The 27,543-nt window shown below is 39.2% G+C and overlaps 1 protein-coding gene across 4 annotated transcripts in view; it reads left to right on the top strand.

The window, feature by feature from the left end:
• zip (myosin heavy chain 10) overlaps positions 1-27,543 on the top strand; it is a 169,214-nt gene that overhangs the window by 54,962 nt on the left and 86,709 nt on the right. The window lies entirely within an intron of this gene.

The following is a 27,543-nucleotide window of genomic DNA, read 5'->3' as shown; positions in this document are numbered from 1 at the left end:
AAATACACATCCGAACAGGCACATGTATGAATGCCACATGGAAAGTCTAAGAGTGGAATTCAAAAACAAAGGTCAAAATGTACCATCTCCAAGTATATCTATGAAGTATAAGAGTATCATTTACGATAGGTACTTCTTACAAACAAATCGGGATCTCAGATTTAACAAAAATATAAGATCCTGAGCATTAAATTAGTTTGAATAAATCAGATTTGATAACACAAAAATGGAATCTCGGGTTGATTTAAAAGGTTTTAGGCTCTTGACTGTGGAGAACTTTAAGGTTGTGATTATTTAAAAAATAATATTAGTGCGCAGCGATGCCAGATCTACGGAATTAACCGAATTTTGCAGAAATACGGATCCATTTCAAATCATGCTGGTATTACTTGAAATATTCTTCAGAACTCTGATGGCATTTTCCTTTGAGTTTCCTTGCAATTCTGTTCAAAATTGCATTTAAATAATCCGCACCATTAGAGAAGTTTATTATGATGTTTTCTTCTTCTTAACGAATTTTTCCTCATGAACTATGAGAGAACATTATTTTATTTATGCTAAACATAAACAATCTTCTTACCTCATTTTCTTAAAATCTGTTGTAGAAGTTCGTTCCTAAACTGCTCAATTAAGTGATTGCTTGGAAACTCCCATAAGAATTTCCTCTGGGATTCTCCTCTGAAATCCTTTGAAATACTCCTCAGAAGTTTTTTAGAACTGTACTCAGAGTGTCCTTCGAATTTTTCTTAGAATTCTCCTGAAATTCAACTCAGAACTTCCATGATATTCTTTATATAATTCACTTCAAGTTTCTCCTTTCAATTCCTTAAGAATTACTTGTTAATTTTTTCATAGCTTTTCCTAAGTATTCTCCTAAAACTAACATGACATTTTTATTCGATCTCAAAATTCCCTTGGAAAGCTCCCGAAATTCTTTTGAAATTTATCTCGGGAATTCCTAGGAACTATCAATCCACAAAATGTATTAGTAATTATGCTCAAATAATCGTTTGAATTCTCTTCAGGATTTTTCATAGGACTACCTTGGAGTGCTTCATTTGCAGCTCTCCTCACAATTGTATTAGGATTTTCCCCAGAGCTAGTTTTAAGTTCCTCAAAGAATTAACGGGTTCTCAGAATTACCTTGGAAGCAAGCCTTAGATTTCGCTCAAAGTTCTCTTCAAACTATTATTGAATTAATTAATTAATTCAGAACTCTTTTAGAATACTTATCAGAATTTTGTTTGAATTATCTCTAGAATTCTTTACCTCAAATTATGTGGGAGTTTTCACCAAAATTCTCTTTTTCTTTTTATCGTTTTCTCCAAGTTCAAGAAACTTGATAACTTTTCAATGTTCATAATAATAAGCGTGTGGTGGTAAGCGTGCAGGCCTGGGTTCAATCCCAGTCGGTGCCACCGGGATGTTCTGAGGTATAATATCTCTGATCACGCCTTCCTTCCGAAGGGAAGTAAAGCCGTTGGTCTCCGGTTCATGAGTTGATGAGTCGATAGGTAGGGTGGGTATAGGTGTGGGAGCTGCCTCCCTGGCGTCGGTAGCATTGGTGCTCAGCACGGAAAACAAGATCGACGGAAAAAAATAAAAGGAAAAAATGTACATAATTTTTATATTTGTTTTCAGATCAAGGATCTGAAACAAATATAAAAATCTGACTTATAAATCTTTGTTCCAGGGTCAAGGGCGAACCAACCGTAAAGCCTCTTTAACCTTCCTTATGCAAAAATTACACATTGCAGGCCAAAAATGACCCCAATGCACTAGAAAGGTTCAAAAATATATCTAACGAGCTATAACCAGATTGTTTCTTCTTCTCAAAATCAATTTATTGGAAAAAGTTCTAAATTCTTATTCTGAAAAAACAACGTGTTTTAAAATCTGAATCAAAAGAATCAAACCTCAGAATTATTTTAAATTTTTCTTATCACTCTTATTAGATCGAAATCTCCACATTATGTCCCCTAATTAGGGTTGTTAATGACTTTATCACCGTTAACGTCTTTATCGAAAATTTTCATTCTTTCCGAAATTCAGCTTAAAAGCGTTTTTATGCTTTCAAAAATACCATCTGGGTTTCTCAATTTATAGTATCAGAGATATTCAAAAGCTTTCAACATCTCGAAAATCAGAAATAATATTGATTCCGAACCTTGGAAAGTTTGCTGCAGTTTTACAGTTTGTTTTCTTCTTGAAGTTGTGGTGAAGACTTTTTCTAAAACCACATCGCATTTCTGTCTGTGGTTGATCTAGTTGAGCACGTGTTCTAAACTCCACGATGATTTCAGTAGCCTGAAAATATCTAATTAATATTGTATTGTTTTCTAAAATTTGTATCATAGACCTATGAACCTTTCAATTGTCAGAATATCGTATGAGACTGCTTGGGATAGACTACGTTATGCGATTATGGGTTTCAAGAAAACAGCGCAAAAGTTCTCACCCAAACGTCATGTTTCATATGGGAGATCTAGGTCATCAAACTGGCTATAACATTGGTGTTTAATATTTTTTTTTTCTGTGTAGGCAACATCTAAAAGAACTAATTTTCTGAGGAATGTACGTAGCTATTATACAGTTTATCATAGGACGTTGTAATGCATGACCATGTGATCCCAAATAAAATAAGGTAGTATAGTAAATGACTGAAAAACGCATTCACTCAAGATGTTCAAAAGATGAGAAATGGTTGTCTGATGGCAAATCATGCTTGGCTGATCTTGTTGTATTTGAGACCTGACTTCAGTAAGTGTTTCCAATGTTTCAGGAATACAAAGAATAGTATCTAACAGGAGATACTAAATAGGCTCATATCCTGGAACGCGTTTAAAAAAAATATTCAACCGCAATAATTGTGATTATTTTTTTCGGGAAAAAACCATCAAAGATTATCCCACGTTCGACAGGTCGTCACGCATAAGTTCGACAAGTTGAGGTCTACTTCAAAATGCTATCAATCCTCGAAAAGATAACTTTACAGTCCGATCACGTTCCGCCGAACTCGCAAAACAACAATCAACACACTCCGACCAATCCATGACGCAACCACCTAGCTCGACTTGTGCACAAATATGTGTTATACACTCCCTCTAGCTCTATCCTTAGAGAAGAAGCTTAGTAACTAAATGTGAGATAACCCTTCCCGCACTCGCAGGTTCAGTTTTCGGTTAGCAGCTTAACCATCTCAACCGGTCTTCCATGTTATTTTTTTTTCATTATGCGCACACACCGGCTCTCGAAATCAATCGATGAAATCATTGATGATCCACGACTACGACGACGACGGTACCGTATAGACGCTTGTGTCTGTACCAGCTGTGCAAACATTCACTACAGACAGTAGATGTGGAGCAAATTTTCTCACATACAATCGAATCGTCAAGTCAAATCCGAATCGAATCGACTTGTTCACTCTAATGGGTTCACATAAAAGGCAGAACCTCCTCATCAACCCCACGCACAAGTACTTCGATCTACACATATCTAATCAAACGAAAATTACTCTTGTCCCATCTAAGCATTTGTCAACGAACTTGTTGCGTTCGGCCGATCCAACCACCCTCCATGTGTAAGCCGGCAATGCCCCTGTATGTGACTGCGAAGCCTTGCTACTAGTTGTTTTGCGGCCGATGTGGGTTTAATCGGATGCAGTTTAGTGCACGCACTCCCCCTAAAATGAGAACATACATGCCCAACCACACATATGGGCGGCAGTGGTTGGAACGCGCGGCACTGTGCACAACAGTAGCATTATTTTACAAGATACTCTTGAGGAGAGTTTATTAAACCCACATTATGAATGGCATGTGCCCGATTTCTGCCGGCCGCGTTTGTGATATGGGAGAAGAGAACGTAGACCGGAATAAAGAGTCTCAATTGTGACAGGGGAACGCCCAGCCCAAATTCAAACGGAAATGTGGGAGAACTTTGTCCAGCCACTCGATTTGAGTGCAGTAAGTTATCGGAGTGCGACCTTTGAACTGTGTCGAGCGCGTGCTGTTTCATATCTTCGGACATATTTGTTAGGAATCTGAATCTCGCTTGGAATGATGCTCAATCACTCAGTGCTAGCAGCAGGTATTTTTATTAGTGAATTTGAAATTTTTCTTAAGCCTTATTTCTTCTATTATGCCCCGTAACGTGGGTAGATCACCTTTTCGTGGTACGTTACGGGATGTAAGATCTACCACCGATTCCTAGTCCTGACTACTTCAAACTAGGGGAACAGGATTTTTCAGTAATCCAAGGAATCCAATTTTGACTGACAAAGGGGCGCGCCTTTGGAAGGTGTTTCAACACTTTCCCTGCCTTAAAGTGTGATCGTGTTTATTTGTATGGATGATAAGGCGTGCGTGGATATGCGTGAACGTGAGTGAGTCTGTGACTAACCCCGAGTACGCCGCGGGTAATCGGTTTCCCAAAGCTAACGGTAGGATTAAGTTAGGATAAGAGAGGCAGAGAAAAGAACAACGGAAAAATGAAAACGAAAAAAAAAAAAAAAAAAAAAAAAAAAAAAAAAAAAAAAAAACACTCCGAAGGGTATACATAGCGGGACCTTTCAATTAGAGTCGGATCCTTGCGATAAATGCAAGAGTGGCAACTGTAAAAAAAATCGAATACTTCATAATTTATCAATAGTGATGGAGTAATACGACATGCACTAGACTCAGGACACGGGACATACTACAATAGATCAATTTACTGGTCGCAGTAGTGTTAGGTCCCGAACAGAGGAAAAAAAAGCCTTATATCACTATTTTCAACAAAAATTCACTGAAGTAAATTTTTTCGACGAATCCAAAATAAATCCTGGTGGCAAAACACATTTTTGTGATTTAAGTTAAACATGATACTATTCTTATTACATTTTACATTATTGACTATTTTTATGTAGATTAGTTATTTTCATAGTCATAATGCTTTTGTTAAGAATCTCTGATAGTTGTGATACCATGCGTGGACGAGCAACCAGTTACGCCAAATCGACGATCAAATGCATTGTTTTCAAAAGCAGATACGTTCCGCATGAACATTTATTTAAAATTTGAGTTAGGCCCTAGAGCCAGACACTGTAGCGATAGTGTCATAACAGGCCCACTTTCCCTAGTCACTTTAACACATTTTAGGTCATTCGGGACTTATCCGAGGATGAGATTTGAACTTGTGACCTTTAGCGTGAAAAGCATGGATGGTAACCATTACGCCGGATCCGTCGTTTCCTGTCCATTTTTTTTATGTTCACAGTGTTTAATTAAATCTCCCGAAGGTTCCTAATGTTTTCAGAATGTTCCTGCATCCAACTGGGGAGTGTAAGATTCTCTTACAGTTTTGTATAAAACATGAACCGAATTTGTAAGGAATCACGATATGAATGGATTCCCTAATATTGAGGCCACACATAAATTTCGAAGGAAATAAACTTTTGACACTTATTCAAGCAATCAGAAATATCCATTTGTATTGTCTAGATGAAGAATTGATCTAAAAAAAATTGAAGAACACGCGATTTTTAACGATGGGCTCAATCTTTAGATCCATAGGCCAAGATTAAAACCATTTCCCTATCCTGATGAATGTGGGCGTCTTAGTGGAATACCTGTATGAAGAGAGAGAGAGAAAGATGAGTAATTTCCATTTAATTCCACTACCTTATTTGCTTATCCTTGACAGATACGCGTATTTCGTCTACAATATGCAGACTTCTTCAGTGTCTTGTACAGTCGAGTATTAGTAAAAGACACTTGAGAAGTTTGCACATTGTATTCGAAATACGCGTATGTGGAATTAAATGGAAATTACTAATCTTTCTCTCTCTCTTCATTTCCCTACACTCCCGATCATAAGTTTAAGGACACCCCCAAAAAAACATGACAAATTTGTTATGTTCATATCTCTTTCATGTTACGTCCAATTTTCGTTCTCTTTAAATCATTTGAAAGGTATTGAATGGAACTTTCCTCGTAGGGAAATCGTTCCATATAATTTTCAAATTTTGGGTGCTAAAAGTTCACCCAAAGTTACAATATTTTTCAAAATTTACTCTGAGAATCGTGACTGATTATCTCAGAATTGGGTTGGCCAAATGTTGAAATAAAAGTTGTAGTAGAACACTTATGCTATACCATTCATACCATTCAAATAACCTTTGGAGATCGAAAATTGAACGTAAAATGAGAGATCATTGAACAAAACATATTTGCATAGTTTTTTGGAGTGTCCTTAAACTTATGATCGGTAGTGTATGTCAAATTCAAATAATGTATATTTGCGAATTGTATTAAGTAAATTTCCAATACATTAAATCTAATAAATGGTTTAATTAAGGTTTTGTACGAAAAAAATGACTCTGGAAAAAGTTGTTTGTTCATTACACGCTTCTACCATTAAAGTTCTGGTATGAAATATCTATGGCAAGTGTGAGAAATTCATGATTAAATTATTTGTGACGCCATTTGTTTTTCATGTTTTTCTTTTAAATTCTTTATTAAAGAGATTTTTAGCCTTAGGCTAGTTCATCTCTAAACATTGTTTTTCATGTGATGATCTCAGAGCGCATTAGAAATCTTCCAAAACTGAAACCTCTAAAACCTCTAAGAACTTTCACAACCTGGTCAAAATTTTTGTGAACATCACTTAAATCCTTCGAACCCCTCCGAAGTCTTCTAAACAGCTCTGTAGTCCGCAGATCCAATTTGTTGTTTGTTTTTCGATCCTCTTAGAAATTCCCATATCTGCACACTGCTTCTTCTTGCAAGTTCTCTGAGATTTTTATAAAATTTCAGAGACGTCTGAAAACTACAGTGTGATTTCAGAGAAACTGTCCTGTGTGATTTCAGAGAAGATCAGTGGGTTTTAGAGATTATTTAACGAAATTGAGACGAGCGAAGGGAACATCATTGTATTCTATGGAACCTTCATAATGACTTAGGAAACCACAGCTTAATTCCGGGACGCTCAGAAAGGCTTTTCGAAGATGTTCAAGGTCAGCTCAGGGGAACTGTACAGAAGATGGTGTAAACTTCAGAGTGTTAAAAAGCTTCATAAAAAATCAGGGAATCTCAGAGTAATTCACAGTATTTTAGGGATATCAGTGGACTTTACAAACAATCATGAAACCTAAAAAGACCGTTGGAAACATGAAATAAGTTCAGTGGGTGTCTTTTACCTGTAAAACCTGGAATCTACAGGGTAAGTCCGATGTATCGAATATTTATCCTAGAATCTTCAATATTTCTTCAAGCTCAGAATTTTTATCTTTTTCGTAGTACGGAATACCAAACAATAAGTCTGAGATTTCAACAAATTAGCAATGTCTCAGGGTTTTGCAAATTTATCAAGTCCAAAATCATGATATTTTTCCTAAATGGTTCCAGTGAGTTTTTATTAACATAGAAAGTTGGCAATTTGAATATTTTCGTTAATCCGGTGTTGAGAGGATTTTTCCAAGTTTGAAATCTCACACTTCTCATTATTACACTTTTCGTTCCACTATCTTTCTATCTGACTAATACACGTTTTTTTTAGAAATTATTCTCAATTGAAGTCTCAGAATCTTGAAATTCCTGGATCTTTAATTTCTGTGTAGAGGAACTTGAAAAATTTGCAATGTCTGAGTTAACTAAATTATTTCTTTGGAAATTATCTCATGATATTTTTGAAAATGTATATTGTTGAAATTCTTCTCAAAATGCCCTCGAAAGAATCTCTTGGTGTTTTCTTGAAATTCTCTATGGAAAGCTCATGTACCTTTCATAGAATTTCGTTTGTAAGTTTCTTGTGGATCTCCTTAAACTCAAAATAAAAAAATATAAGTAAATTTAGAAGTATGCTTAACTTTCCTGTCAGAAGCTCTCTCGCAAATTTATTTAAATTTCCGGTGAATTAATTTTCTTCACAATTCCCTTCAAATTCGCTTGAAATTCTTGAAAGAATTTTTGTGAACTTTTTCAGAAGTATTTCTCATGGGATTATTATCGACATTCCCTTGAAGCTCTCCCCCCAGAAATCTCTTAAGTGATTTAAGTGATTTTAAGTCGTATTTGTTCATAAGGAGTAATGTCAAGATAGTCATATCACGTGTGTCATGTGATATCATCATTATGTTGGTCGTAGCGTTCACTTGAATCCTCCTTAAAATTGTCCCTGAAATACCATTAGGTTTGCGTTAGAACCCCCTGGAATTTGACTCATAATCCCCATAATAATCTCTTTGTAAAACTTGAAGTTAATTTTTAGTTCTCTTTACAATGAAATACCGCAAAATAACCTGGAACTTGTATTTTAGTTTAATGTTTTTGGAATTCTCAAAGCTCATTTGAAATTCTCATTAAAATTTTCAACAATAATTCTTCAAAATGTCAGAATTTTCACATTTATCCAAGTCTAAGAGTCATGATTTTTTTAATCCAAGAAATTGAAACTATTTGAAATTTCGATAAGTTCAAGAATATGAAAAACTAGCTTTACCTCAAAATCTTGAAAACTTTCGCATGTAATCTTAAAAAAAATCTTTGTCCAAGATCTCAAACGTTGTTCCGTAAATCCGAAGACAACAAATCAAGAAGACTGGCAACTTTTCCATTTTCTCATACGAACGCTATGAGACAGGTACAATCGCGTCATCTTCCGCTCAAAGGTAAATGCTTCGAACGAATTTGATAGCAAAGATTACATCCTCAGAAGAAGGGTTTGTGTATTTGCTAATTTTTATATGTGTTGCTTCCACCTTCACTCTAGCGCAGCGCTATTGTATCTGTCGCTTGGATTCAGGCAGAGTTGCCAGTCTTCTTGATTTGTTGTCTTCGGTAAATCTCATTGTTTTTTATAAGAATTTCTAAATCCAATCTATCACTTTATAACATTCAGTCCAATGACCCACTCGGCCCAGTAGCGTTTGGTCCAGTGCACAGTGGTCCAGAATGCAGATTTAGGTGGAATGATATGTTTAGAGCCTGAAATTGAAACTTTAGACTAAAAGTCTCTTGTACAAAGTTGTTCCTTATAGTTACGCCCTCATTTTTATGACAATGAATTCTAGGGTGGTTCCTATTATCATTAAAATCAGAAATTTAACTTTTTTGCTTGAATATATTATCAGGCAAAGTTATAGCTGAGCTAATTTCAAGCAACTTGGTTGAAAATAACTTTTTTGTATCTCTTAAATTGGCCGATTTAGAGCTATTTTCTTGAATTGAGTTAAGGTTGCTCTTAAAAAACAGTTTTTTTGCTCTAGTTTTCTTATTTCGAATTTCTCAGCAAAGGTGTCATCAGATAACTTTTAGATCTTAAGAAGGTGCAAATTTTTGCTGCACAAAGCTTGTCAATACATTTCGCCGATCAACAGCTATTGACGTTTTTATACTAAAAATATGCACTTTTCAAATGTTAATATCTTTGGTTGGGGCAAACAAAAAAAAAAGTGTTTTTTAAGAGCCACCCTAACTCAATTCAAGAAAATAGCTCTAAATCGGCCAATTTAAGAGATACAAAAAAGTGATTTTGGACAAAATTGCTTGAAATTAGCTCAGCTATAACTTTGCTGTAGAATGTATACCCTAATTTATTCAAACGAAAAAGTTACATTTTTAATTTTAATGATAATAGGAACCACCCTAGAATTTATTGTCATAAAAATGAGGGCGTAACTATAAGGAACAACTTTGTAGAAGAAACTTTTAGTCTAAAGTTTTAATTTCAGGCTCAAAACATATCATTCCACCTAAATCTGCATTCTGGACCACTGTGCAGTGTCCTTCGTAAAATGTACTTGTATCTTAGAAAAAAATCATAATTCAGTGACTTTTAAATTTCGGACTACACAAAGTTATCTTAAATTAAATTTGACAATCATTAGTTGCGGTTTTCGTATGAATTTTAAAATTATTGGAAATTTATGGTGGTTACTCAATTGCCGGAATCACCATGCCGGTATTCCTTTTTTACCATATTTTGCTGTTTAATTTAAACCGCGAAAAATATGTTGGGCACTCGGGAAAACCGAGAATTCAATTTCTTAATTTGTGTGGCCACGCTTATTTTGGGAGTTTTAGTATTGTAAAGCCATTTTGTCAGTTATATGTATGCTGTACGGTAATTTTTTGACATTTGTATGGCCTTTTTTGCGTTTTTCAGGCCAATTTTAAGCTTTCAAGGGGAGTTCTAGACCAGATTTAGCGTTTTACAAGCTTTTTTTATAATTGTGGTGGTTATTATTTGACGTCACTTTTGGAGTTTGGGGCCTCTTTGGTCGTACAATATTGGTGTTTTTGTGGAATTTCTCGAGGTGAGTCGCAGTCAACGATAGCTTGAGAACCGTTGTTCTATGAAAAGTCCAGGAAGGCTTACCAAACGACCAAAAATTTCGCGTTGAAAATTTTCTCCATGAAGTTTATTTATTTCGCCAATCAGTGTAGACTACACACATTTATCTTAACTTCTACGGGATGAAACTCAATAGTTTACTCAATAGCCGCACAGTATTTATTATAGACATGCATCATTCTGTTGACTGGTAATTTTTTTGCATAAGTTGTTCTCTAAGGTAATTCCATATGGTTGTTGAAAAATAAGTTGTAGCCTTCATTCTAGATAAGATTCGTTCATCAGTTCAGATATAACGTAACTGTCGCTTTTGACTTCTATCGCTGATTTTTTTTTGTAAACGCTCATACAAACGATATAATTACACTCAGGTCTTTTTTTACACGGAGGATACGTACCGTGTAAAAAAAACCGTGTAAAAAAACCTACGAGATTTTGATTTTTCACATGCTTAAATGTTTTTAAAAAATCGGATTTTGATGCCATTTGTAATTATAGCATGCTATGGTCCATATAGACATATTTTAAAAATGTTTGTATTTACACCAAAAATTGTGATTTTTTTCTAAGTATGCCATTCGATTACCTATAGCTTGAAACGGATAATGTGAATGAAATCAAGTCGATAGGTTGTATCGTTGTCGAGAAATCGTTAAAAACGTACCGTGTAAATCGCGAAAAACCATGTAAAAATAACCGTGTAAAAAAAAACCGTGTTAAAAAAGACTTCAGTGTACTAGCACCATCGGACAGATAAGATAATCTTCCATCTATTGGGATTATTAATTTGTTAGATTCAATTTTTATTAGCGAGATATTGACGATGCAAGTCAAAAGTGACAGTTACGTTATATCGAGGTATATCTGTAACTTCATAATACAACCAAGATTTGCAAAACGCATAATTCTGCATGTTTCCACGAAGGCAATTGGACACTTTCCCTTTCATTGCATTACCTTACTGTCCTGGACCATCTGTCAATGAAGCGACCTAATTTCTCTTAAGTTGAAGAAGCGATTTACCATATTTGTCCATGTCACCCGTGCGCCTCGATTTTCGAACATCTTAAACCGCGCTAATGACATGTCGCCACTGCATTTTTCGCGAATCCACCAGAAGACAGACGTAACAATTGAATACAGGCAGTAGTAGCAAGTCTGTGGATGGACCTTTCCGAGGCATCACTCCCTGCAATGGCGCCTACGATGAACTCCTCTGCAGCTTACACATGTCAGTCTGGTCAGATAATAAGCATTAAAGCGCCAGCAGAACTGACGGTTGCCCTCCGAAATGAGGCTAAGTCAAATCGTGTGCCGCCGAGTGGTAAGTCACGACTACTAGAGCTGGAGAGTGCTTTGGCATCTGGGCTTCATTTGGTGCAAATGTTCCAAAATGACCGGATTTATGGAAACTGGGCTCCGTTTGTGGTGTTCATTACAATTACGATATCAATTTGAACTTGATAATAGCTAAAGCCTTTAATTCTGAGACAGACCTTCATCGTCGTTGACCGCCGGAGTATGGCGCATATATTGAGGACGGCCGGCGCTGAATACCGTCTGCTGCGGCGGCCACTTGTTTCCATATTTGGTCAAAAGCAAATTGTGGCGTACCTTGCATGGCGTCAGATATACTTTTTATGCATTCGCGCGCAGCCGTTGCGACGGTGCTATACTGGACTCCGAGAGTGTACTTGAAAGGCACGTCGTTGTCTTTTAAACTCTGCGTTCTGAAGTATGAGATATTATCTGAAAAAAATTGAACCATTTTCGGCTGAAAGCCAATAATGTTCCTTCGATAAATATCAACAAAATCCACACACAACTGCGCCGCTGCCGTCGCCGCCGTGCAAACAACGTTCCGTATCAATTGAACTCGGTATATATTTCAGCACTCATAAAATCATTTATTTATATTTCACCATCACGTACCCAGACACCGTTTACAATATATTTATCGCGGATTCGTACCGATCAAGATGCGGAGTCTTTCTGTGGTTTCGTTTGTTGCTTTTCCGCTTGGAAGATACTTGTTTTGCTCGAAACTATGAGCGCATCTTCCAGTCCGGGCCGCCACACGACCCCTATTTCACCAAATATCTCCGTACGAGAGCGTCGTTCAAGTCAAGCAATAATTGTGTTATTTTTAATTGTTTTATTTGTGTTATTGTGCGATTTCTACGGAGAAAAAATCAAGCTTTCTTGCCGCAACTTCCTGTCTGTGCAAACGCTAGCCGGACGAAGGAAGTAATAATTTTATGTTTGGATTTGTTGCAATGGTGGAATGTTGTGACGTCACCTCCGCCAAAAAATCACTTTGTCACGAGGCAGTCATGAACGGATAAACGTCACGTCCGCCGTATACTGCGGAAACTGACCAGATTTCAACGTTTGACGACACCCCTTCCCAGAGTCAAGCTAGAAATCTGCATCCCATTTTCACTAATGATGCGTTCAATTCAAATACACAATATTTGTGCAGCGCCACCACATGACTGCAGCCAATTTACGTGGAGACGCCACCACCGTCATTGGAGTGAGGCGTGCATTGAATTATTCCGCTCTCTAGTCAAGTGCTTTGCTTTCATCAACTACTGGCCCCCTTATTTAAATTGTTTTGCATTTACCGAGCGACGGTGACGACGAATCTGATATGGGTGGCTGCAAAAGAGGCACCACCGTTTTAAATAAATCAATTCGCGTCGTAATGCAATACAATTCCGTCCCCAAGAGTCACCACAATGTGTGCGTGTGTGTGTGCATAGAAAGATCCAAGCAGCTGATTTGAATAATGGTGCATTAATTTATTTACTTGACTGTCATATTAATTGTTAAATATCAGAGACCGAAAGAACCGACGCGAACCACCCAAGTTACTTCCTGTGCTGTTCCTCCTACTTGTAGCGATACCATGTGGAAAATACACTCTCGAAACACATAGATGCATCCACGAGAAGAGTGAAGAAACTCTCTGGCTGGTCTTGGTGCTTGTCGAGTCAGTATTCAAATGGCCTTTTACTTCGATCATCACAGGCATATTGTAGTACAATTTGCCGAACAAAGAGAGTAAATTACGACCACGCACATCATAGCCCATAATGTGAAGCATCGGGCGGTGAGGATCGCTATCTTTTCAACGTTTCTGTTCTGCTATTGGAAAGGAGGGAGTGCGGGGTTGCTCGGGTATCACCGTAGAAGAGAGCTGGTTTGGGGTGAAATTATGACCAAAGACACATTTATTTAGAGGAACACCGTCTAAAGGACCAATCCAAACTGTATCCGAGAGTCTCATTAACGTTATACTCTATATGTTTTTCACTAGAATGAATTTAGACTGGTAAAATCTGCAAAAATAGCAGATCATTGTCTGAAGATGCCTTATTGACGTTGGCAGACAAGTTATGTATTTTACTAGTAATTGTAAGTAATTTCCAAGATGACCTAAATATGGCGCTTCAAATAAACACCAAACTGCTAAAAGCAGAATTTTTATTCTGGTTATGAAAATGTCAGCACTGTAACTGCTATTTTGGAAATTATCATGATTTTTGTTAGGAAATTTCCTGTAGGAAAGCTTAGCATTTTCAAATCAACCTCCCAGATCCGTTAAGATTAATTTAATAAATTGTCAAAACCTTTTCCTTGAAATTAACTTAATCTACTACTTAACTAATTCATTTAAAAACAACGTATTCTCTTACAATTATAGACTTAACAGACTTCATGACTACGGTTCAAAATATATCCGAAAAATACTATGACTCAAGTAACAATTTTTGTTTTTTTCATACTTATAAAGGGTGATACGGTCAAAATTTGATCAAGGGAAAACGCGTGTAAATCGGTGAAATCGTTTATTTAAAAAATCAAATTAAATTTCTCATTTCAAGTTCAATTAGTATAAAATTCAGAAAAAATATTCAGTTAGCCTTCCGCTTTTCCAAATCCGAATTGCCGGGCCTTACGCTTGACCCCTGCCATCAGATTTTGTACAGCCACCTTGTCCACCTTCTTCGCCGCAGAAAGCCAGTTTGCCTTGAACTGCTGCTCGCCCTTAGCAGTTTTTTTGGTCTTCTTTAGGTTCCGCTTGACAATAGCCCAGTATTTCTCAATTGGGCGGAGCTCTGGCGTGTTGGGAGGGTTCTTGTCCTTGGGAACCACCTGCACGTTGTTGGCGACGTACCACTCCATGGCCTTTTTACCGTAATGGCAAGATGCCAAATCCGGCCAAAACAGTACGGAACAACCGTGTTTCTTCAGGAAAGGCAGCAGACGTTTATTCAAACACTCTTTCACGTAAATTTCTTGGTTGACAGTCCCGGAAGCTATGAAAATGCTGCTTTTCAAGCCACAGGTACAGATGGCTTGCCAAACCAGATATTTCTTTGCGAACTTTGACAGTTTCATGTGCTTGAAAACATCTGCTACCTTTCCCCTTCCTTTTGCCGTATAAAACTCCTGTCCCGGAAGCTGCTTGTAGTCGGCTTTGACGTAGGTTTCGTCGTCCATTACCACGCAGTCAAACTTCGTCAGCATCGTCGTGTACAGCCTCCGGGATCGCGCTTTGGCCGTCGTATTTTGTTTATCATCGCGATTTGGAGTCACTACCTTCTTGTAAGTCGATAGTCCGGCTCGTTTTTTGGCTCGATGCACGGTTGTAGACGATACACCCAGCTTATTTGCGGCATCTCGGAGAGAGAGGTTAGGGTTTCGCTTGAAACTACCGGCAACTCTCTTTGTCGTCTCAGCGGCTTCCGGTTTTCGCCGGTTTTCCCCCCGATCCAGACTTCCTGGCTGTCGACAAACGTGCCCCAAACACTTTAATTACATTTGTAACGGTTGATTTGGCAACTTTTAGCGATTTTGCCAACTTTGCGTGCGAGTAGCAAAATTTTGATACGCTGCTCTTCTTGCTTGGACGGCATTTTGACAACTGAAGAGTGAATTCCAAAATCAAAATAGGAGCAACATTCTACACACACACACCTTCAAAATGAGGGGTGTTCAGGTTTTTTAAATGAAAAATTGAAAGAAATACGTCAAGTTGATATTGACCAAATTTTGACCGTATCACCCTTTAGTTGTAGATCATGGTTTAGGCTTGGAGAATGTTTTAAGACCTCGATAAAAGTTTTGATTTTACTTAAGGTATTTTACCATATTAAGCTGTTTGCAATAAACCAGGGACACTATGTTAGACAACCGGGAAAGAAACCAGGAATTTAAATTCATAAATCCAGTGGCCACCCTGAATATACTAAATAGCACAAAATAATTCAAAACTAGAACAAAAACGACTTACCGGGTAGCTGCTTATAGATCTTTATCTTTTCTGGTTACGAACTCCTTCACTATTTTATATAAATTTTAAAACTTCGAAATTGGGTCTACGAACACGGTGTTTCCGGAAGAAAATCTTATTAAAAAAAAATCAGTATCGCTGAAACACCCAGCATGGCTGAGACTAGTAGGGGGTCGACAATAATTTTTAATCCCAAAAAATATATGTAAAAATGACCCCTTTTAGCATATTTTGAAATAAGCCTCAAATGAAAGACGGGCACCGAAGATTTCGTTTGGTGGATGTTTCAGTGATACTGGTTTTGTTTAATAAGTTTAATAAGAGACTTACTTACTTACTTAAGTGTCCTGAGCGCCATCCCTGGCGCAAAGGGCCAACGTGAAAGATCTCCATCCTGGGCGATTGTTTGCTTTCGCCTTGACCGGGGCCCAGGTCAAATTCCGGTCGACTTGCTTAATCTCCTTGTTTAGGCTTCGCCGCCATGAGCCCCTGGGTCTGCCTCTGCTGCGATGTCCGGCTGGATTCCAATCCAGCGCTTGTTTGCAGATTTCATTTCCGCTCTTCCGTAGAGTGTGGCCAACCCACCTCCACTTACGTTCCCGAATTTCTGTCGATATCGGCTTCTGGTGACACCGTCGATGGAGCTCGGCATTCGAAATCCAGTTGTGAGGCCACCAAGCACGAATTATATACCGCAGGCATCGGTTGATGAACACCTGCAGCTTCTGTGTGATCTCCGCTGATACGCACCATGTTTCGCTAGCGTACAGCAGTACAGATTTCACGTTAGAGTTGAAAATTCGGATCTTCGTGCGGAGACTAATCTGATTTGACTTCCAGATGTTTCGTAAACTCGCAAAAGCAGCCCTTGCCTTCTTGATCCGTGCACCTATGTCACTCTTGGTTCCGCCGTCCGACGCTATCTGGCTGCCAAGATATTGAAAACTTTCAACCTTCTCCACTTCCTGACCAGCTACCGTAAAATTGGATGGATTTCCCGTGTTGATATCCAACGATTTAGTCTTGCTGACGTTGATGTTGAGACCTGCCGCTGAGGAGCGTTCGGCGAGATCGTCGAGCTTACTCTGCATGTCAGAACGCCGTTGTGATACTAAAGCAACGTCATCCGCCAAATCTAGGTCGTTTAGATGCTCCATTGTAATAGGCTGCCAGAGCAACCCACGGTTCGGCACACGGTCGATCGCACCAACCATTATCTCGTCGATTACGATGAGGAACAGTAGCGGTGATAGAATACATCCTTGCCTCACTCCAGCGACTACCCGAATAGGGTCAGATAGGGCTCCGTTGTGCAGCACCCTGCACGTGAAAGCCTCATACTGAGCTTCGATGAGGTTGACGATTTTATCCGGAACTCCCTTGCGCCTTAGGGCGCCCCACAGGTTTTCGTGGTTGAGTCGGTCGAAAGCTTTTTCGTAGTCAATGAAAACCAAGTAAAGGGACTCTTGGAATTCGTTGACCTGCTCCAAGATTATGCGGAGCGAGACAATATGGTCCACACAGGATCTTCCAGCACGGAATCCCGCCTGCTGCCGTCGGAGAGTCGCGTCGATCTTCTCCTGTATCCGGTTGAGGATAACTTTGCATAGAACTTTGAGAACACAACACAGTAACATAATGCCACGCCAGTTATCGCATACAGTTGGGTCCCCCTTCTTTGGGACCTTCACTAAGACGCCCTGCATCCAGTCAGCCGGAAAAGTCGCTAATAAGAGACACAGTGAATAATTTAAGTTGAAAATCGAAATTTAATAGGACTTGATAAATTGCTGTGGGTATGAACGTTTTTCAACATATGAATTGGACCCACTCGTGTGTCACTGGCTACCCTTGGATGGTTCACAAGAATTCAGTCAACTTGATGAAATGTTTTAGAAATTTTGTGGAAAGTTTATCTGCATTTAAAGTTATCATAATTTTTAATAAATTTCGAACCAAAGCATTTAGATTTTCTCATAATAACGCAAACTTGTTAACGGAATCCTTCCTAATGAGTTAAGTGGATTGATAAATACATTAAACATCATACAAAAATTGTCGTTTTGTCGAAACGAAGATAATTCTTATATCCAAACAATATTGTGGGATTGTATTTTTTTCTGATTTTTCGAGATAAAAACATGATTTATAAAACCGGAGAATGTTCGAATTATTGACCTAAAGGCTATACCGTTTAAAATCCGCATACACTCAAATTGCTCTAACTTTTGATCCGTTGGGTAAAATTAATTGAAATTTTGCGTATACATAGTTTAATGTGTATTGTTTACACTCTGTGAGTTGATTTCATTAGGTGCGATGAAAGAACAGTGCGTGCGCGAAAAAGTTTTGCACGAGTACTTTGAGAATAAGGATCTGTCGCATCGTGCTTTCAGAAAAAAAAGTTGCGAATTCCACGGTGTCTGGTATCATGACTGTTGATCGGAAGCGAAGATCCGCGAAAAAAAAGCCGTCAGGTCAACGAGAACGATCACAAACGCGTGGTAGGGGCCTTTAAACGGAAACCGAATGCCTCAGTTCGAGATGTGGCTAAAAAGTTGCATGTGAGCAAGACTTTCGTGCAGAATACCAAAACTCGAGCTGGACTACGTACGTTTAAGATTCAGAAGTCCCCAAACCGTGACGAGAAACGGAATACGGTCGCAAAAAGCCGTGCATGGAAGTTGTACAACCAGAAGTTAACGAATACGAAACCACACGTAAGGGATGGCGAAACATATGTGAAGGCGGACTTTAACCAGATTCCAGGAAACCTGTATGTGACTGCCAAGGATAAGTGTGATGTCTCCGAGAACCTCCGGACACAGAAGATGTCGAAGTTCGTTTCGTTACCGCAAGCACCATGAATGGACAGGTGTATTTGGAAGAGTGTCTCCAAAAGCGGCTTCTCCCTCTCCTGAAGGCTCACGACGATCTTCTGGCCGGATTTGGCATCATGCCACAACACGAAGGACGTGCTAGAGTGGTATAAGGCGAGTGATGCCGATTTCGTGCCGAAAGATCTGAACCCCTCAAACACTCCGGAACTGCGCCCAATAGAAAAATATTGGCCCATTATGAAGGAGCACCTTCTAAAACGACCTAAAGTGAAAAAGAAATGAAGAAGCATGGGTTAATATGCAAAAAACTGTCGATTCTGAGTTCGTGCAGAACCTTATGGTTGAGGTTAAGGCCAAGGTTCGGGTATTCGGATATAAAGGCGAAATAAATTAAATGAATGATGCCAAAACTTACTTTAATTGTTTGTTTTTACTCCCTGAAAGTTTGGTGATAATCGGATAAAAACTCGAATTTTGAGAATGAATTGTGTGTGTACGGATTTGAAACGGTACACCCTTTAAACAGTTACCGCTCTGCTTGTGAGTTAGGCTGCGGAGACCGACGGAAAATAAACAATAGGGTTAATGTCCCTAAATTAGGCCTAATAGTCCCTAATATTCGGCCCCTAGATAAAATTCGAAGGAAATCAGCTTTTGGCAATTGTTAACTAACAACCAAAAAATATCTATTTGCATTGTCCAGATGACGCATTGTTTTAAGAAAAATTGGGTCCAATCTTTAGAGCCATACACCAACATTAGAGCCATTATATGATGTCTGCAAGAGATCGGTTTAGTTACCCGGCGTCAAACCACCCTTCAGCGCGTTCGAGGTAACAGGTGTGAAGAAACGTACCGCTGTAAAAATACACTATTTTGCAGATTAGAGCGAAAAAAATCCTGCCAAATATCCAAATGTACACAAATTTAGCTCGAACTCAGTATCCCATTCTTCATTTATCATCTATACAAGGAAGACGCTAAAGCTACCTTCAAGTTATATGGAATAAAATATTCAAATAAACTTAAACGCAAAAGGTGGTAGTTTTGAAGCATGCTTTGACCTGATTATCATTCAGGATCATTTCCAAGGACCCATTTGACAATTCCTGGAACATGGAATTGATGCCATACATGTTTTAAGCTGAGATAAGATTTAGATGGAGATGGATAATATGAAATTTAAAATTCACATGTAAATTCCGTTTCTTTCCACTCAAAAGCCCATAGTCAGCTTCAAATATTTATGACATCACTTCCATGTTCCAAACAGGGTTGCTTTCACTCACTAGCTATAAAAAAATGTTTTTCTGAATTATTCAATCATTAGATGATATAATGATGTATTGTACTTATAAGTAACAAGAAGAGGATGTAAAGCATATGTTTGACTCATAAAACCTAGCAATTTCGCTTTCAGAGCGTCATAATCAGCGATCTTATGATTCGTGAGCGTTCACTCAGAGTGAGCGCTCATGAGTCGTAAAATCGCTGATTGTAACGCACTGAAAGCAATATTGACAGATTTTATGTGTCAAACATATACTTCACGACCTCTTCTTGTAGCTTACAAGTACTAATTATCATTATACAATCTCATGATTTCATAATTCCAAATAACATTTGTTTTATAGCAAGTGAGTGGAAGTAACCCTGGTTCCAAAAATTGTCAAATGAGTCCTTAAGAATGATCCTGAATGATAATCAGGTCAAAGGATACTTCAAAATTACCACCCTTTGCGTTTGAGTCCAAATAAATGGAATTTTCTTTAGAATTTAATTTTAATATTTTCCGTTTACCATAGCCAGCTTTAAATATTCATGGCATCAATTCCATGTTCTTGGAACTACCACCCTTTGCTTTAAGTTCATAGGAATATTTTATTACGTATAAGGTAGCTTTAGTGTCTTCCTTGTTTAGAATGATAAATGAAGAATAGGATACTGAGTTCAAACTAAAAGTAGTTACCTTAAATTTGTGTGCATTTGGATATTTGGCAGGATTGTTTGCGTTCTAATCTGCAGTGTCTTTTACAGCGGTACGTTCCTTCACGCCTGAATGTAAGCATTGTTGCCTGAAACGCCCTGGTATGGCAGTGGGTAATGAACTGATCTGTATGCAAGGCCTGAGTCTAGCTAATTTCGTTGAAATGATCATTTGTAGTAAAATGCTATTTGATGCTTGACTAAAGACTGAAACGCGCAAAAATTGGTCGACAAAAAAATCATTTCTTTCAGTCAAAATTCATATGACAAAGATCTTCTTATTTTTCTTTTGGTAGGTAGTTCAATTCATATATTTAAAGGAAAAAATGTTCATTTCTTTTTTGGTTTGCCAAATCCGAACTACCGTGCCTTCTGCTTAACCCCTTCCATTAAATGTTGCATAGTGGTCTCATCAACCTTATTCGCCGCCGAACGCCAGTTAGATTTAAACTGCTGCTCGTTTTCCATGGATTTATTAGATTTTGTGATATTCCGTTTGACCAAGGCCCAATACCGTTCGATAGGGCGGAGTTCTGGGCTGTTGGGATGGTTGTGGTCTTTGGGTACCACAACCACGTTGTTCGCATCGTACCATAGTAGCAGCTCGCCAAGTCCGGCCAGAACAGCACAGGTCTATTCTGTTGCTTTAGGAATGGTAGCAGCCGCTTTTCCAGGCACTCCTGGACGTAGATCTCTTGATTTATGGTTCCCGTAGTAATGAAAATGCCGCTTTTTAGACCACACGTGCATATGGCCTGCCAGACGAGATATTTTTTCGGGAACTTAGATAGTTTGATGGTTTTGAAAATTTCAGCCACCTTTCCTTTTCCTGATGCGGTATAAAACTCCTGTCCCGGAAGCTGCTTGAAATCCGCCTTCAGGTTTATTTTTATGTATTTTTAACAGAAATACTCCAATTTGAAGTTGACCAATTTTTGCGTGTTCCAGACTTTATATTGTACCAAACGAATGAACTGACAATATATAGAGCCATCGAATCTCATTCACTACCGCTCTACTCGCTGGGTTACATCATTCTATGCAGCAGCTTAGTACTTGTTCGATATAAGCTCAACTTTTGCTCTTCCTATGGATCTATATAAATGGGGCTATAGTTAAGAAGTGGACTAACGCAACCCAAGGCAACGTCGTTCCACGCTTGAAATAGTATCAATGGCGAATGAGCCGCTCGTCGTCGTCATAAGCATGTATCGTAGTACCACCTGCCGTGCGTTAGCCGAATGTATATCAGCAAACAGGTACAGGTAATTAAGTTGGTATCAAATTTCACGTTCCCCAAGTAGAATGAGTTCAACTGGTCGACTCATCGTTCACCATTGTGATTCATTGGAATTTCCCCACGTGTGGTAAACTTCACCTGAAGTCCACGCAATGCGGAATGATCTGTCCGGTGACGGTACATATTTGCATGTGATTAGAAAACGCACGTATATATTACGCGACCACGATCATTATCGCAGTCACGCGTCACTCCCAGCAACCAAAAATGGGGCCGATGGTAATTGTAAAAGTCATTCTTTTCTTACCGTGTTCGAAATCATCGCCAAACACATGATATCATCATCGACGAGCAATGAAGAGAGTGTATAGAAAGTACACTTCGGTAACCTTTTTCCAATGGTGAGCTCTCATCAGAGAACGCTCGAGCGATCGCGCTAGACCGTGAATATCAATCTTCCCGCCCGGTTTTTCAGGCAGTCGATGCAACATGAGCTGCTGGCAGTCTCGCCTTACTGGAACACACATATATGTAGTATGCATCCCTATATAAGGTGACTCGTCATCGTCACCTCTATAGCCAAACCACAAGCTCAACGGGCCCAGCAGCAAATGCTTAGTTCAGCAGAATATGGTTCGTTCGAAGCGTCGCTATGGTCACTTTTTTGACGTGTGAAAAGCTAGAAACAATAAATCACCACATCGTGTAAAGTAACCATAGCTAATAAATTAAATGTAAACGACGACGGCGGTGTGGCGCGCAATGGCTTTTTGTCGCTTTCATTGTTGTTGTTGTTGTTGGTACCGTAGAACCCCGTTAGTTTGAATAGCTAAATCGTAATTAGACGGCGCTCGGCGCTGGTACCGCCAGTTAAACAAATTCTCTATGAGCGCCGAATAATTGTGATTTTAGCTATTCAAACTTACGAGGTTTTACGGTATTGTGGCTTTTAGCGGGACAAAGGGTCTCCTCCAGTACCTTTTAAGGCCATCGCAGCGTGCAATTCAAGAACAGAGTTGACCATCTGGTTGGTACATTGAACAGCTCGCGACGATCGGGAATCGCTCGGGGAATTCTGAAGCTGATGGGCGTCGTGACTCCAAAAGTGCCATTTCGAGTTCGCTGTAATTAGGTCATACAGCGCAAGAAAGAAATGAAGAAAGAAAAAAAACGGTGCAATGTTATTGAGCGACCTTCACTGAAGCACTTCGGGTGCGAAGCGCGAGTTTTGAGGTCGCTGCTATGAAAACAAAATATGAACCAGTACCAGGCTCTCGGCGGGGTGATGCGTGTGTTTGAGTTTGGTTTGCGCAGCTGCTGGCAAAATAACACAGAAATGCCATAAAGCTTGGTAGCGTTGTTTGGTAAATAATTCCGGCGCGGTGTGGTCAGGACGCCGAATGTGTTCTTTTTTAATGATAAATGGAGAAGGAATTTCGTCCAGGGTTTTGCAGAAGCGGAATGAAAATTTCATGAGTATATCCAACTGTGGGATTTTAAATTTTATTCTAAATACTCCTTACCTTTAATAAACAGTCTTAACTAACGCTTAATTTTCTTTTTCTTTGCAGGTATGTATTCTTTCTTTACTATCGGTGTAATTCCAGTTGTTTCTTCAATGATTGAAATCGTGAGGTATATATGCACACATACACAGTAATCCATATGTTGTAATAACGCGTCGAAAACACATTTGTTCCAAAAAAATACGTGCATCGATTTGGAAGACAGGTTGTCAATCATTATTAGAAATCTTGATATGCTACTTTGATGTTGATGTCTCTGTCAGGGAAGCTCGTCATGAAATTGATGTCTTTGTTAAAGAAGGACGCAATCAAATCTATACATCTTGGTTAAATTAATTATATACTCTAATAATAAATAGATTTAAGTTATGTTTATTCTAGCTATGGTCGCATAACTGTCCCATATTTATAAGAAATCAGCATTTGCAAAACTATCCCAATATAACTTTTTTGCCCCTTCAATATTTTGTAATTTTTGAAGGCCCCCTCCTTGAAATAAAATAAAAATAAAATTTGCATCAGCCTTATTTTCTCAGAGCTAATCTGAACTTTAGTCCAAGATGTCTCCTGATCTTTATCATAAAGATCATAATGCCTTGAAATCCTCTTTGAGATTCACTACTTCTGAAGTCCTCTGAATGTTTCCTATAAGCTCTTTCTCCCATATTAGTAAAACGGATTAAAGTTGGCTAGACTTTTTGAATGATGAACTTGGAAAATAGAATTAAGAGATTGCAAAAGCCTTAAACATGAAAATCGGAGTTTCGATGAACCCTGGGGGATTTTCGGGCCTTCGAAAGTGGGTGTGAATAAAGTGGCTTAGGATTTTCATTAAATTCAAAAATATTTAACATGCAGAATCGGCAAACTTCCCCTAAATGTACATATTAAAATATGGTTTCGTGGTTAAAATTTCCTTTATTTTTGTCTTTGTGCAATATCCCGAATACATGTATCCTGAGCACATTTAGTGATACATAGGGATGCCGTAAATAATTAAGTTTCAGTCGACTTGTTGAGGCTCCGTTGCTATGAGCCGCTGGCTCTACCTCTGCTAGTGAAGGTAAAAATTCGGGGATCATAAATCAAACCACATCTACTAGTTATTGCACATCTTTTAATGATCAAGATTATCACTGACAAATTGAACACAGCTGAATTCAAACATTTAAATTCTGTTCAGAATGACGAGGCAACATTTTTTTTTTGTGAGCTACATGCTTTTGTCCTTTTTGATGAAGGTACAAACTTCACAATCCTTTCACATTGGCAGCCGCTTCTATCTATTGTTCTATCCAGACGACATTGTATCAAAAACATATGCCGTCGTCAGTATTATTATTCCAGTACGTTGAACACAATTCCAACCAACTTGCTTGATTCTTCAAAGCATACGTTTAATCCCTTACTAGCACCACCACATCCACCATCACTCGGCTAACGACGACAACAACAATGTGAATAAGCCATGCTACACAGTTGATTACTCGTTCTCTCCGTTCAAGACGCGAGAGTCATAACGACGACGACGACGACACTGACCGGACTGGAATGTTGAATTTGTTTTCAGTTCGACTGGTTTGATGGTTCTGTTCTCTGCTCCCTCTTTCTTCCAGTGTGGGTGTGTGTGCGTGTGCGCCATACCACGATTCTTGATTCGATGCTTGTTATTAGGAGTGTTTTCGCGGTGCTATTCACCTCATGATTTCCACTCAACCCTAGGGAGGCTAATGAATTCGTCTGGACGAAAACCATAAAAATGGATTCCCCTTACTTGGTGAAGCGAGCTCTTTGCTGGAAGGCTCCTTCTACGCTGTGTGTGCCATTTCTCATAGCCTTGAGGTTCCCGAGAGCAATAAATCACTGCTGCTGCACTGACGATGCATGTTCCCACTGACCAGCCTTCCAAACTCCATGATCGGTTGTCAATATGTTCGCAATATGCTTAGAACAGTTCAACCTTGACGATCTGCACGCTCCTTAATGGATTCCTAATGATTGCCTGCTGCAGGGTTCCATACACACGCGCATACACAGCAAGTGATGTAGCCAATCGAAACTTGCTTCCTTATAAGGGAAAGCTCTTCAAGACCGGCGACGGTAGATGCTGTGATGACAACGGCGACGACCGTCAATAAGTAAAGAGTCTGCGAATAAAATGTGGGTCAGTCGAAGCAGTTCGGTTTACTTTGCTTGCTTGGGTATTCAATTTCCGCTGCGCGTGTCGGATTGGAGCGGGTTGTACTTTGTCGTCCGAGAACTAATGTTATGACATTGCCCGTTCGTACAAGAAAAGGTACTTTAAAGTCCCAAGAAGCCAATCGTAATGCATTCATCGTCTGAAGAAGCTACCAAGTTTCATTTCACATAGCGACCGTCCCGCAATCTGTCTTCCGTTGACCTCTCGTTTCTTTGTGTCCACTTCTAAGAAAACGACAGAATATTCATCACCATCATGATGACTCATTTGGACAGGCGAAGCTCTTCTCAGGCGCGTATCAACAAAAAGCCATATCTCTACCACTACAAACTGGCGCTGAGTATAAGCGTTGCTGCGGAAGACTGTTCAAACTTTTTACCCGTCAGATTCACATTCAGAAGAATGGAATCTTTTTTATTCCCCTATCAAATCGTTGAAAGTGGGTCTTATCGCGATCTCAACAATCACTGCACCGTCGTCGCACATTGGAAAGGGGAGAATGATTTTTTGCAATGCGATCACACAGCCTAAAAACGACTGCCCGATGACGTCAGCGTTCGCCTTGTTCTATCGAACTCAAACACTGCTGTCCGGCTTGTTGTAGTAACCGACAACGGTTTATAAGTGATTAAATATGCAATTACGTGAGAAGTGCATTTTTCCCCTTTCCTTGCACATACAAGCACGTCGTGGGTCTCTTTCCGTGAATGCTTGCGTGCCGCAGTCATATCCGACCACACCCACGTGCGGTGAGTGTTTTAAGCGTTCTGCAACAGCAATGACTGGGAAATTGTGACCTTGTGCTATTGCGTGCCTCGGCCAACGAGTGTAACTCAGTGACTGGAATTTGACTCAAAATTTAAAATTTTTTGGTAATTATTGAATTATTAAAATTGTCATCGCTTTTCCAGGAAGAACTGCTCGAATATTAGGAAAATCGATGTTAAATTTTACTCAGTCTAGGAGTAGTTTCAAATGGGGTATGATGCACCTCCGGCAGGGCTGGTAGCAGGTCACTTTTTAGTGACTTGGTCACTATTTTGAAGCCAGTCACTAAATAGTCACTTTTTACACCAAAAAGTCACTAAAGTCACTATTTCCCTAAAAATAAAGGGTGATACGGTTAAAATTTGGTCAATATCAACTTGACGTATTTCTTTCAATTTTGCATTTAAAAAACCTGAACACCCCTCATTTTGAAGGTGTGTGTGTGTAGAATGTTGCTCCTATTTTGATTTTGGAATTCACTCTTCACTTGTCAAAATGCCGTCCAAGCAAGAAGAGCAGCGTATCAAAATTTTGCTCGCGCATCGCGAAAATCCGAGCTACTCGCACGCAAAGTTGGCAAAATCGCTAAAAGTTGCCAAATCAACCGTTACAAATGTAATTAAAGTGTTTGGGGAACGTTTGTCGACAGCCAGGAAGTCTGGATCAGGGGGAAATCGAAAACCGGAAGCCGCTGAGACGACAAAGAGAGTTGCCGGTAGTTTCAAGTGAAACCCTAACCTCTCTCTCCGAGATGCCGCAAATAAGCTGGGTGTATCGTCTACAACCGTGCATCGAGCCAAAAAACGAGCCGGACTATCGACTTACAAGAAGGTAGTGACTCCAAATCACGATGATAAACAAAATACGACGGCCAAAGCGCGATCCCGGAGGCTGTACACGACGATGCTGACGAAGTTTGACTGCGTGGTAATGGACGACGAAACCTACGTCAAAGCCGACTACAAGCAGCTTCCGGGAAAGGAGTTTTATACGGCAAAAGGAAGGGGAAAGGTAGCAAATGTTTTCAAGCACATGAAACTGTCAAAGTTCGCAAAGAAATAGATTGGCAAGCCATCTGTACCTGTGGCTAGAAAAGCAGCATTTTCATAGCTTCCGGGACTGTCAACCAAGAAATTTACGTGAAAGAGTGTTTGAATAAACGTCTGCTGCCTTTCCTGAAGAAACACGGTTGTTCCGTACTGTTTTGGTCGGATTTGGCATCTTGCCATTACGGTAAAAAGGCCATGGAGTGGTACGCCGCCAACAACGTGCAGGTGGTTCCCAAGGACAAGAACCCTCCCAACACGCCAGAGCTCCGCCCAATTGAGAAATACTGGGCTATTGTC

The sequence above is a fragment of the Ochlerotatus camptorhynchus genome, unplaced genomic scaffold (genome assembly GCF_037179485.1).
Source record: "Ochlerotatus camptorhynchus isolate MF236.1 unplaced genomic scaffold, CSIRO-AGI_Acam_v1.1 ptg000071l, whole genome shotgun sequence".
Taxonomy (NCBI): Eukaryota; Metazoa; Arthropoda; class Insecta; order Diptera; family Culicidae; genus Ochlerotatus; species Ochlerotatus camptorhynchus.
The sequence above is the reverse complement of the archived record's forward strand: the minus strand, read 5'-3'. Positions and strand labels throughout refer to the sequence as shown.